This window comes from Microcebus murinus, chromosome 25, assembly GCF_040939455.1.
Source record: "Microcebus murinus isolate Inina chromosome 25, M.murinus_Inina_mat1.0, whole genome shotgun sequence".
Taxonomy (NCBI): Eukaryota; Metazoa; Chordata; class Mammalia; order Primates; family Cheirogaleidae; genus Microcebus; species Microcebus murinus.
In genome coordinates this window covers 382,791-396,967 of record NC_134128.1, presented here as the reverse complement: position 1 = coordinate 396,967, position 14,177 = coordinate 382,791, and the positions used below count along the sequence as shown (strand labels likewise).

The 14,177-nt window shown below is 42.0% G+C and overlaps 1 protein-coding gene across 9 annotated transcripts in view; it reads left to right on the top strand.

The window, feature by feature from the left end:
• The window catches only part of LOC105881716 (coiled-coil domain-containing protein 7-like), a 162,720-nt gene that overhangs the window by 14,890 nt on the left and 133,653 nt on the right, over nucleotides 1-14,177 (top strand). The gene's annotated exons all lie outside the window — the stretch shown is intronic.

Genomic DNA, 14,177 nt, shown 5'->3' with positions numbered 1-14,177 from the left:
AGCTCATGAAGAAATACCAGATGAAAATGTTATGCTTGAGGGTTTGTATTCAGTGTTGAAAACCCAAGTGCAATTTAAGAAACAAAGAACTTCCAGAGGGGAAAGACTTGTAAATATAATAATTGCAGGCAATTTTAAATTATTTTAAAGTAAACACATCAGAAGATCTTTTTTATTTGTTTTCTTTCCCTTTGGTATTTGAACATGTATTTTATAGAAATTTTACACTGTGAACTAATGTGTGAATACCCTAAAACAACTAGAGAACAGTAGTCAAAGTATTGATAACCTTTGGTTGAATTTTATGTTTGTAACATGATTTCATGGCCACAGTTCATAGATTCGGTATCTACCAAGGCCCAATAACAGGCTCACAATGATATTTGTCTCACAATGAGTTTGTAGCTAACTGCTGATTCTTAGAAATTATGGGTTCAAATGCCCAATGGGCTCCTCAGACTTGTAGCAGTGTCCTTCTGCCTTAGGGTGCAATTGGTGAACACACAAGTTGCTGAGATCTGTAACTCAAGACAATTGTGGATCACAATGATAACAAGGCAGCCAGTGTGGCCCATTGGAGAGCCCCCAAGGAATTCTGTTGGTCAGGATACCACTCAAAAATAGCAGCTTTCCTGGTAACTCAAAATACGAGTGTGTACTGTTTAGATCCCTGCTTGGGGAATGTGAATGTATCAGTAACTGAATAGTTCCAGTAGTCCCTGGGACTTCTTTGTATTTGTTGGGATAGAGTGGGATAAAGGCTTGGCAATAGTCTCCTCTGTAATAAGAACTTGTACTCCTTTATTCATTGGATTTCACTTCGGTTTTAGGACTTCATACCTTGTCTGTATTAATAGCCTACCTCCGTTGCCACATGTAGTTCAACAGGGCAACAATCTTTGTCTGGTGATCGGGGCCCTTGTCTGAGCCTACCAGAAAACGTGTTCAATGTAGCAGAAGGTTGTTCTCCCTGGGAGTGGGAAATTTTTTCAGGTTATGCCTTATCTGTTGATGGTAGGAAGTCAGGGAATTTAGATGGTCTTATGGAAGGACAGTGGTATATTGCAACCCATTACACATTAGGGAGAACTGTTTTCTGATTATGTATGTGAATATGGATTATGTATGTGGATAAGGGTATTTGTAATGTCAGTTGCTGTATACTAGGCTCCTTTATCTTGAACAATAGCTGCTGTGAAAGTTACAAAGTCAGTACTGCCAATGCTCTGGGTTACATTTTTGCAGTGAACTGCCAATAATCAATTGAGTCTCTACATGCACCAAAGACCCAATGCACAGGCCAGAGAGGCTATTTAACAGAAAATTAGTCTTGCAGAAAACTTTGGCTTTATTAAGCTTAGAAATAAAGGTAGTTATATCTTTTCTCCTCTAGTCCCTGGATTTTTCTTTTTCTATTTTTTTTTTTTTTTTTTTGGCAGAAAATAGCACTAGGCACTGTTAAGTAAATTCATGGTCCTCACATGTTCTATAAAGCAGTGGTCCCTAACCTTTTTTGCACCCAAGTGTTTTCATGGAAGACAATTTTTCCATGGACTGAGAAGGGGTGGGATGGTTTGGAGATGATTCAGGCGCATCACATTTATTGTGCAGTCAGACCTCTCTGCTCATGATAATCTGTATTTGCAGCTGCTCCCCAGCACTAGCATCACCGCCTCAGCTCCACCCCAGATTATTAGGCATTAGATTCTCATAATGAGTGTGTAACCTGGATTCCTTGCATGCACGGTTTATAGTAGGATTTGTGCTCCTATAAGAATCTAATACCACTGCTGATCTGACAGGAGGCCAAGCTCAGGCAGTGATGTGAGCAATGGGGAGCAGCTGTAAATGCAGATGAAACTTTGCTCTCTGGCCTACAGCTCACCTCCTGCTGTGTGGCCTGGTTCCTAACAGGCCACGGACTGGTACTGATCTGGAGGTTGGGGACCACAGCCATAAGGGCTCTAACTATAGCAGTTTTCTTCAGAGCTTAGGAGTGAACATAAGCAGGGATATACTTAAACAATATATCTATACTAGTGAACATTCCCTGGTGGGAACTGTAACAATGGCAGTTTTAATGGTCCAGTGGGACCCGCACACACTTTTGTCTGCGTAAGGGTGCTGGTGTAGTTGGCCTCAGACTCCAAAGAGCATTGTTTGTTTCTCCTTGGTAGTAGATTCCTAATGCTTCTGTAACAAAGTACTGCAAACTAGGTGGCTTAGACAGTAGAAATGTATTGTTTTATAATTCTTGAGGCTAGATATTCAAGATAAGGTATCAGCAGGGTTGGTTCTTTCTGAGGGATTGTTGGTAAGACTCTATTAAATGCCTCTGGCCTAGCTTCTGGTAGTTTGTTAGCAATATTTGGTGTTCCTTGGCTTGTGCATCATTCTGATCTCTGTTGTCTTCCTTGCTTGATATTTTCTCAGTGTGCTTGTCTCATGTCTAAATATCCTGTTTTTATAAGGATATTATTCATATTAGATTAGGGCCCACTCCAGTGACCTCATTCTTACTTGATTACCATTGTAAAGACCCTATTTCTAAATAAAATCACATTATAAGGCACTAAGGGTTAGGAATTGTGCATATTTGTTGGGGGGGGGTGGGTGGCGTTGGGGCTATAATTCAACCCCTACAGTCTACTCTCTGATCTCTAAGTGTGCAAATCCTTCCCACACACAAAATGCATTCACATCATCTCAGCATCTCCAAAAGTTAAACCCTAACTTCAAACTCTCATATAAACATCAACTCAAAGTTCCAAACTTATCATCTAAATCATCTAAATAATTATGGGTGGGACTTGGGGGTGTGACTGGGTCAAAATTCTTGTTCATCTGTGAACCTGTGAAACTGGACATCAACTTGTCTGCTTCCAAGACATTCCCATTCCAAAAGGGAGAAATTTGAAGGAAAAAATGGAGTCACAAGTCCCAAAAAAATTCAGAACCTGTCAGGACAATTTTCAATCGATTTGAAGGCTTGAAAATAGTTTTTATTGGCTCGATGCCTTGTCTTCTGGGCCTACTGGGGTATGGCCCTACCCCTTGACTCTGAGTTGTGGACCTACACCTTAGAACAGAAGAGGCAAGAGTCCTGTCCTCTGGCCTATGTTTTCTGGGCTCTTGGTAGCAGTGAAAGCTCCACTGTTATCTGAACCACACTTAGAGTCATTCTTATCTTTTCTCAAAGGATAAGGCATATTTGCAGCAGAGTAGCTCTATTGAATTGTTTCCTGTCTGTAGAATCTTAGAAGGCTGACAGTCTTTCTCTATTTCATTTTGTCACTGTCCCCTTTATTCCAAGTTGGCAGAGTTTCTACTGAGATGGTTGATTAGATCCGTGATTAACAAAGCTAACCTCTTTAGCAAATGATTGTCCAGCCATACATACCCTTGGTGTTCTCTTCAGAACATATTTTCTTATTTTTTTCAGTATGGATAGGTTGAGAATTTTGTGGCTCTTCATGTTCTAGTCCCTTTTTGCTTAAAAATTCCTTCTTCAATTTGTCTCTTTCCTTCTTGCATCATACAATTATATAGGAAAAACCAGGATGTGCCTTAAACACTTAGGAATTTCCTCAGCTAAATATCTGCATTTATTCCTTGCACATTTTACTTTCAACACAAACAGACACAATTCAGTCACACTCTCTGCCATTTTATTATATAACAAGTATTTCCTTTCCTATAGTTTCCAATAATATGTTCTTCATTTCCATGTGAGACCTCACCAAAAGTACCTTTAACATTCACATGTCTGTCAACATTCTGTTCATGACAAGATATGCATATATCTAAGATGACAGAAGCTTTCTCTGTAGTTCTTCCTTTTTCTAACTGAGCCCTCACCATCACCCTTAATATCCATATTTCTACCAATAATCTCTTCAGGGTAATCTAAATTTTCCTACCATGTACCTCAAAATTCCTGAAGCCTCTACCCAATACCTAGTTCTATAGCCATTTCAACATTTTAAAGTATTTGTTACAGCAGAAATATACTTCCCACTGGTAGGGGCTGTGGTAACAAAGTACCACAAACTGGTGGCTTAAACAACAGAAAATTATTATCTTATAGTCAGCAGGTTAGAAATCTGGGAACAAGGTGTTGGCAAGGTTGGTTCATTCTTAGAACTAGAAAGAATATCTGTTCCATGCCTCTGACCTAGCTTCTGGGAGTTTGCTGGTGATATTTGGCACTCCTGTGCTTGTAAACACAGCACCCTAATCTTTGCCTGCATCTTCACATGGCATTCTCTGAGTGTGTATGTGTGTGTGTGTCCTCCAATTTTCTGTTTTTATAAGGACACTTTGCATATTGGATTAGGGACTGCCCTAATGACCTTATTTCAATTTGATTATCTCTGTAAAGATCCTATTTCCAAATATGATCACATTTTGAGATATTGGGAGTTAGGATTTTAACTTTTTTTGTGGGGGGGGGGGCGATTCAAGCCACAATCCTCTCATCATACTGTTAGGCCATGAGCCCCTGGCCATGAGTTTCTTGATGGGAGAGCCCATCACTTTCCTCTTTGAGAATCTACTGTTGAGTAACCAGAACCAGTGATCTCTGTGGGAAATCACTTGCCCAGAAAGCACATGTCCTTGAGAGGGTACATGATTACCAGTTTTACCTTACTGTTTCTGCCAGCCAGTCTTTGCCAAGGGATTGCATAGATCAGTTACCATTGTGCAGCAGGTTCAAAAAGCCCAAGAAATGCAATTCTCCTTTACCTCACTATTGAACTTTTACCTCTACCTCACTATTGAACTTTTACCTTGGTATAGGTCCACAACTCTCCACTAAGAGCTTAGAGAGCCTGGCCTGACCTCTAGTCTTATTTATTTTTGAAAGCTGAGACATCTGGTTAAAAGTTGAATGTGGCTCTCCAGTTTGCCTCCAGATTCACTGGGAGGAGCAAAAGGAATTTTACTTTTATTAATCAGGACCCATTTCCTTGCAGACCCTAGCAGAGAAGCCTGTTGAGCCCCTGGCCATGAGTTTCTTGATGGGAGAGCCCATCACTTTCCTCTTTGATAATCCACTGTTGAGTAACCAGAACCAGAGATCTCTGTGGGAAAGCACTTGCCCAGAAAGCACATGTCCTTGAGAGGGTACATGATTACCAGTTTTACATCACTGTTTCTGCCAGCCAGTCTTTGCCATCTGTGGAGTAGCCACTTTTTCCTTCACTGATTTGTCAATGAAGATCTGGATTGTGTCACAGACTGATTATCATGGCTGTATGGGAAAGTTTCATTGAGTATGATAACCAGTAGGAGTGGCTTTAACAAACCTAGAAATCTGAGTTAGTTAACAATCTTGTCATCTGCTATTCTCTTTCCTCATTTTACACCCAAGAGGCCACCAGGGTGCTCACAGGAAAGCTATATACACTGGAAGAATGGTTCAACTATATTTTTCAATGTCAAGGAACTCATCATGTGTGGGCCAAATCTTTCTGAGCCCAAATAGTATTTGGCTGAGGATGTAGATGGTCTTGAGTGGTTGTATCTTTTCATCCTGATCCCCTATTCCTTCTCCTCAGGCAAAAGTGGCCAATATTAGTATGCTCTGAAAGGTGCCACTCTCAACTCACTTGGTTTAACAAAATCACCTTCTTCATCATGGAAGCGAGCAAGATCACTTCAGATAACGGGGTGAAGTGACCCAAAAGGACTGTACACTGTTTCGGCTATAGGCATGAGTCTCAACAATTTGCTGCATCATAGGCTCTTTCAGTTTCAGGAACATGCTTAGAGCTGACAGTAGTAACTGGGTACAACTCAGCCTGCAGGCTCTCTGATTACTTTTGTTCCCATTGCATCAGAGGACTATATCGGTAGCTGGGAATTGCTTCTTTAGCTTTCCTAGAGTTCTTGTTTTGGATTTGTAATTTGAACCACCAGGAAAACTCACAGGGAATTGAAAACCAAAGAGAAGGTGCCATAGCCCATTTACAGGACAGAGGATGAACACAGAACATAAAAGAAAGACACAGACACACAAAGATAGTGCATGACTTGAGTGCCCAGTGCACTGGTCAGTTTATTTTTATACTTAAAAAATTAAAGTTAGTTCCCTATATGTGACCACCCAGGCATTACAGCAATGGCCATAAATTCTGGAACACGTAGCCTTAAGGACACAGATGTCCCCTGACTCAAGGTTTCCAGGTGATTAGGCACCAGGCATAGATCAAAGACCGAGATTAGCAGAATTAGGCAAGGCAGCCACTGGGGGAACTTTTCTGTCCCCAGTCCTCTAGGCTAGCCCCCAGAGGCTGTGTCTGTCTTAGGTTGTTCCTCCCTAAGGAATCTTACCCGTCATTGACTAACCAGCCATCTTATGGGGCTAAGCAGCAATCCTAGGAATAATGTGTTTATGATGTGGCCTCCAGACCCCCACTGCTGTGGGGCTGGGTAGCTCTTGCTTACTTGCAGAAACTCGGGTCCTTTGTTATGCCTCTAGGCAGCAATCTTGTTTGTCACAAGGACCCTGTCTGGAACACATTACTCTCAAACACTCTGGGCAGAGCACGTACATTACTCACTAAATTTAATTCTTAAACCAGGAAAGTATAATTTCAGTCCCCAACAGGAAGGACCATTCATCCTCCCTGAGACCTGAAAAACTTATGTATTAATAAATAGTCACTAGGATTCTCAAAAGCACCTCTGGGTGCAAACACTTCCTAAGACACATTGTCATGGCTGGTGAAGTGCCTCATGTGACCCTCAAGATTCTTGGAAATGATCCATTAGCATCATCTAAGAGTATCTCATGGACTAACACCTCCCCAAAATTCCCCATGGGATTTTCAGGATTTTTGCATTTCTTCTGTGCTTTCTTGACCACCCTGTGTACTGCACCACTTTGTCAGAGAGAGAGGGAGGACTATGAGGGGAAAAGTACTGAATACTGTCAGAAAAGAGAAAATTATCTTCAATGCTCCCCAACAAAGTCATCTAAGCACAGGTACCTGAACAACACAGTGCCTTATCAGAAAGAAACCTTTGAATGGAAGTTCCTGAGCTAGAAATGTCGATACTCAAAAGAGCATGTTTGGCCTGGAAAGATCAAAACCCAAGACTGCATATCCTTTCAGAGATCACAGTGCATTGGCTGTGTGTTAGGTCTGATGTGGGTGGGAAACTTTCTTCCATGATAACTGCCAAATAAAAGCTTTTAACTTGTCTGTGGTTGCACCTGAGAGATCACACATAGGATTTTAACTTGAACCCATGCATGTGCATTTATAGGTTTGCATATGTAAAACCATTCCTACATCTTTGGGATGAAGGCTACTTGCTTGTGATGGATTATTTTCTTTTAATGCTTTATTTTTATTTTGGCATATTATGGGGGTACAGATTTTAAGGTTTCAATAAATGCCCATTCCCTCCTCCCCCCACAAGTCTGAGTCTCCAGCATGACAATCCCACAGGTGGTCCACATCTCACTCATGATGTATGTATATACCCGCCCCCCTGCCCCCTCCCACCTGCCCAATACCCTATTACTGTAGTACCTATGTGTCCACTTAGGTGCTGCTCAGGTAATACCAATTTCCTGTTGAGTATATGTGGTGCTTGTTTTTCCATTCTTGGGATACTTCACTTAGTAGTATGGGTTTCAGCTCTAACCAAGAAAATATAAGATGTGCTATATCACCATTGTTTCTTAGAGCTGAATACTACTCCATGGTATACATATACCACATTTTATTAATCCATTCTTGGATTGATGGGCACTTGGGCTGTTTCCACAGCCTTGCAATTATGAATTGTGCTGCTATAAACATTCGAGTGCAGGTGTCTTTTTTATAGAGTGTCATTGGATCATTTGGGTAGATGCCCAGCAATGGGATTGCTGGATCAAATGGTAGATTCACTTGTATCGCTTTGAGGTATCTCCATATTGCTTTCCACAGAGGTTGAACTAGTTTGCAGTCCCACCAGCAGTGTAGGAGTGTTCCTCTCTCTCCGCATCCACGCCAGCATTTATTGTTTGGAGATTTTTTGATAAAGGCCATTCTCACTGGGGTTAAGTGATATCTCATTGTGGTTTTGATTTGCATTTCCCTGATGATTAGAGATGTTGAGCATTTCTTCATATGCAGTCTGAGTTACCCTTATAGCTGTAGCGTCCCAAAAGGGAAGGTCCCATTCCCGGGAGGTGCCTCTGGCTGGTGGCTATATTGTCTCTCTGGGCAGCCACAGGTAGGGTAGGTGGAGGGGAGAAGGAGACAATATGGCACCTGCTGCGCGGCTCGGGTCTGTGCACACGGAGGTGCCCCGAGGGATTTGGGAGCCTGGTGCTGCGGCAGCTACAGGCTTACCGCTTGCTGGCGGTGGCTGTCTCTGGGCTTGTGTCCGCAGGTCTGTCCACCCGCTGGGGAGCCCACCAGCAGTCCTAGATACAGGGGAAGGGGAAGATAACCGCTCCACCTCCCTTTACTGCTGGTCTCCGGGCTGCTGCGGCGGTCTCAGCTTCCAGTTCTCCTCCGCAGCCTTCTCCCATGGCCTCTCTTGTGGTCTCAGGTACCCCTCCTTCCTCCCTCGTCCACTGTATGCTCATCTTCTTGCTTCTTTTTTCTGCTAATTTCTGCTAGAATTTTTCTTTTCTGCAGAGACACTCTGTCTGGCAGAGTGTCTGTTTCTTGTCCGCCATCTTGATCCAATCCTTGTCATTTATTTTTGAAGCTGCAGTTTTGTGCTGTTATTTTTTCTTCTCCATCTGATTCATTGTCGGATTAATTTTTTGATGAGCCTCTGAATTCAGTTTACTAGTATTTTATTGGGAATTTATGCATGTATATTCATAAGGGATATCAGTCTGTAGTTTTCCTTTTTTGTTGAGACCTTTCCTGGCTTTAGTGTCAGAGTGATGTTGGCTTTGTAAAAGGCATTTGGGAGGATTACTTCCTTCTCAGTGTTGTGGAATAATTTCTGCAGGATAGGCAGAAGTTCTTCTCTTTATGTCTGGTAAAATTCAGGTGTGAGAGTATCTGGTCCAGGACTCTTTTTTAGTAAGTTTTTAAATTGCTTCTTTAATTTCAATATTTGATATTGGTCTGTTTAGAGATTCTATTTCTTCCTGATTGAGCCTAGCGAGGCTGTGTGTCTATGAATTTGTCCATTTCCTCCATGTTTTCAAGTTTATGTCCATAGAAATTTTTATGGTATTCAGAGAAGATATTTTATATTTTCATGGTATTAGTCATAATTTCTCCTTTTTTCATTCTGGAGTGAGGGTATTAGAGTCCTTTCTTTTCTGCTTTTGATTAATCTAGTAAGAGGCATGTGAATTTTATCTTTTCAAAGAACCAACTTTTCATTTCATTAATCTTCTGTATAATTCTTTTGTTCTCGATTTGATTTAGTTCTGCTCTGATCTTGGTTATTTCTTTTCATCTGCTGTGTTTGGGGTTGGTTTCCTCATCCTTTTTCAGTTCTTTGAGATTATTCATTAGATTGCTTACTTGTAATGTTTTTGTCCTTTGTATGTAGGCATTTATGGCCATGAATTTTCCTCTCAGGAATGCTTTAGCTGTATCCCACAGATTTTGGTAGCTGTGTCCCCTTTATCATTTAGTTCAAAGAATCTTTTGATTTCCATCTCAATTTCCTCATTGACCTGAGTATCATTCATCAGTAGGTTGTTTAGTTTCCACAACTTTGTGTAGAGATGAGTGTTTCTGTTGGAGTTGATTTCTAATTTCCTTCCACTATAGTCTCATAAGGTGCATAGTATAATTATTGTTTTTTTTAATTCATTGAGACATGTTTTGTGACCTAGGATATGGTCAGTCTTAGAGAATGTCCCATGAGCTGATGAGAAGAACATATATTCAGTGGTTTTGGGTAGAAAATTCTGTAAATGTCTGTGAGGCCCATTTGTTCTAGAGTTCTGTTTAAGTCCATTGTTTCTTTGTTTATTTTCTCTTGGAGTATTTGTCCTGTTCTGTCAGAGGGGTGTTGAAGTACCCAGCTATTACTGTGCTGCTGTTTATCATTTTGTTTAGATCAAGTAGGATTTGATTTTTCAATCTGGGTACACCTGTGTTAGGTGCATAAATATTTAGAATTATTATGTTTTCTTGTCGAATTGTTCTTGTTACCATTAATTAATTTATTAACCATTGATGTGGCCTGATTACAGGATGGGAGATAAACATAGAATATAAAATAATGACACAGACACACATGGACATGACAATGACTCGAGTGAGCAATGCACTGGTCGCTTTATTTTTATAGCCCCCAGACCCAAGGTTAGTTCCTTGTACTTGAGCATCTGAGCATAGCAGCGTTATCAGTCAATTCCGGAGTTGTTTCAAAAGGGAACGATTTCCCATGGTATCAGACCTCAAAACAGTTACTAAAGTTAAGGTGCCGGACAGAGCCCAAAAGCCAAGGCCGAGATAGGCAACATAAAACAATGCAGCCATTTGAAGTGCTTCTTGGTCTCAATCCCAGGTGGCAGCTCCTCCCTGGCCCCCACGGTTGTGTCTGTCTTAGGTCGCCCCCCTCCATGGGGAGTTTTACCTGTCATTGACTACCAACCATCAGTCGGGGGCCAGTTCTTGGGAGAGTTCTTCTTGTTCTTGTTCTCATGGCCTCCAGACTCCCACCACGGGGGCCTCCGTGTGGGAGTTGGGAGCATTTACTTATGTGCAACAACTCAGGCCTCTTATTAAGTCACAAGGCAGCAACTGTGTCTGAAGAAAATGCTGACTACCGCTGTATCAGACAGCACACGGACGTCACAGGCTGTAGTGAATGATTAGTATAAGGCATAATGCCAGAATTAGCCCCCAACAGACCATCTTTTTCCTTCATTACTTTTGTTAATTTGAAGATTATGTTATCTGACATGAGAACTGCTACACCAGCTTTCTTTTGGTTTCCATTTGCATGGAATACTGTTTTCCATCCCTTCACCTTGAATCTGAATGCATCCTTGTGTGTTAGACGTGTTTTCTAAAGATAGAAAATAATTGGCTGTCTATATTTATCTATTCAGCCATCCTATGTCTCTTGAGTGGGCAATCAAGCCATTTCACATTTATTGAAATAATTGATTAGTGGGGTGGATTGAGTTAAACAGGATGAACTCAACAGGTTCCTCCAGTTGAGTTGAACTGTGTTGCTTTGTTTTATCTCTTGAGCCATTGTGGTATTTGGCCTTTGACCTTTAGCCTTTGGGTGATTTTACAGTGGTGGGTATCTTTTATGGTGATCCATGTATAATGCAATTCTGAGTACTTCCTGCAGGGCATTTCTTGTCTTGATGAATTCCCTCAGTGTTTGCTTGTCTGAGGTCTTTATTTATCCTTCATACAGGAAACTTTATTTTTCAGGATACAAAATTCTAGGCTGGCTGGTATTCTGTCCAAGAAGACTGAGAATGGAGCCTCAATCCCTTCTGGCTTATAAGGTCTCAGTTGAGAAGTCTTCAATTAGTCTGATGTGGGTTTTCCTTTATAAATTATCTGCTGCTTTCACTTCATGGCTTGTAGGAGCACCTCTTTCATGTTTATTTTGGGCAGTCTGATGACAAACACCCACAGTCATGGTGTTTGTCTGTTTGGGTTGAATCTCCCAGGAGTCCTTTGAACTTCCATCTGGATATCTAGATTTCTAGCAAGGCCAGGGAAATTTTCCTTGATTATTCCCTCAAGTAGGTTTTCCAACCCTTGTGTATTTTCTTCTTCATCCTCAGAGATGCCTGTGATTCTTACATTAGGCTTCTTTGCATAATCTCATATTTTCTTGTAGGCTTTTCTCCTTCCTCTTATTTCTCTGTTCCATGTCTGTGACTAACTTGTTTAATTGAAAGGTGGTATCTTCAAGCTCAGAGATTGCCTGATCTGACCTATTCTCAAGGCTTTCTACTGTGTTTCATAATTCCTTGAATGGATTTTTTCATTTCTATTAGTTCTGTTTGATTTTTCTTTAGTGTTTCAATTTATTTAGTGTATTTTTCATTCATTTTTTGCATTGTTTTTGTGGTAATTTGGTGTTGGATTGCCACTTTACCTTGCATTTCATTGAGCTTCCTTACAAAATTATTCATCTGTCATTTTAATATTCTGATTTTTGTTGGTGTCCATTGCCAGAAAGCTGGTGTTCCACTTTGGGGGTGTCCTTTTGCTTTGATTCTTCATACTTCCAGAATTCTTTCACTGATTCCTTGTCATCCAGAGCAGCTATTTCTTGTTACTTTGGGATTTTCTTTTGTTTAGATAATGACATGCCCACTTTAATCTCTGAGCCAGTAGATGGTACTTATGGGTGAGAATCAACCATACCCTGTATGATGCGTCAGTAAATGCAGTAAAGGGGCGTGCAAATTTACCTCCTTATTGTTAGGTGGCATTTGCCAGAAGGAACAACCTGCAATGTTGTTTTTGGGTCCTGCAACCAGTTCTAGTTCCTCAGGAGAAGCACTCTAATGCCCTAGGTGGTAGGTGGGGCCATAGAGCTTCCAGGTGTGTTCTTATTCTCCACCTCAGCAGGCGCAGGTAAGGGAGTGAGACTGGGAAAGGCTGGGTTTGGTGAGCCTGCCCTCAAACTCCATAAATGCTTTTCACAGGCGCCAAAGTTCTGCTTCATGCCTCTGGGCAAAGCTGCCAGGTAAGTGCTGAAAAGGCCCCACTCAACCAGAAAGTCTGCATGTGGAGGCAGGGCTGTCTGAGATCCTGAATCTGGCAGTATGGGGCAGGCCTCATTGCCTTTCTACCCTCCTGTATTCCTCAGTTTCTCCTGGGCCTCTGCTGGCAGGCAGAACTTCAAGCCAGCTGAGCACCCCCACAACTGTGATGAGCATGCTGCAGCTAGGACCTATACTACACTTTCCCCTCTCATCTGCCCTTGAAGGCACTCACACTTCACAGGACTAATTCACTAATATCCTCGCTGTTCCCCCAGGCAATGTGATCAAGACCTTGATGTATGGGATCTGGTTTGTGGGCTCGTCCCTGGTGCCCCAGAGATCTATTTCTGCTGTGGCAAGGAGGAGAATGCTAGTCTCAAGTCACCCATGGGGTGCCCAAGCTGGTTTGATGTCCCCCTGCTGTGGGGTGTACCCCACACTGCTGGAGTCACCAGGCAAGCAGCACTGGGGATGGCTGAACGACAGTTAACTCACAGTCCAAGCACCTTCTCAGTCCTTTGCAGGACTCTAAAAGGAAAGGTTTGAGCCCTGTTTCCTGTGGCAGCCTCCGTGTGGTGGTTCAGTTGTCTCTCTGGGAATCTGTGGGTGGGGGAGGGGAAAGGGAGGAAAAAGTATAGGTGGAGGAGAGTCTACACTCTGGTCATCTCCAACTGTCTCTCTGCGAGGCAGTCTTCCCAAAATGCCTGGGCTCTGGGGTCATGCAGATCATTTGGGATCCACTGGACTCCTGTGGCTCCTGCAGTCTGGGCCAGAGTTGGGAAATGTCTGTGTGGGGGTGAAGCCCCCTGGGGAGGACAAAGGCACTGGGTGGGTAGAGAAACAATACGGCCCCTGCTGTCCTGTTTGGGGTGGAAGGTGCCCTGGGGGCACTGGAAGCATGTTGCCCCGTCCACAAGGGAGTCTCTGGCCTCGTGTGGACATGAAGTCTCTCCGGCAGTTCTGGAGCCCACCAACAGTCAGAGGTTCAAGGGAGGGAGAAATTAACTGCTCTAGCCACCCTTCTGAGTAGTAGCTAAGCCTCTTGGGGCATAATCCCTGCTGATTCCTTTCTCCTTCCAGTGCAGCTCCACAACCTCTTCCTGTGGAGTCTCCTTATAGGTTCAGACACCCTTCCTTCAGACACTCATCCAATCTATATTTGTCTTTCTGGTTTTTTTCTTTCATTTAAAACTTTTTCTTCTTGCAGAGATGCTCTGGCTGGTGGTGTCTCTAGTCTGCCATCTTCACAATAGTGCCCCTCCATGTCAGTTTATAGAAGTCTTTTTATTATTTTTACAGGATATGTACAGAGGTTTGTTCTATATTATATAACATATTTTAGACTATCATAATTTATAGAGTATTTATGAGTTTATGCCACCATTTTCCTATGCTTGAACATTTAGATGGTGTTGAATATTTTGCATTTACAAATAATATAGTAATGAATAACTTTGTGCATATGCATTTTAATTGTTTAATGATTATGTATCAATTTAAAGTA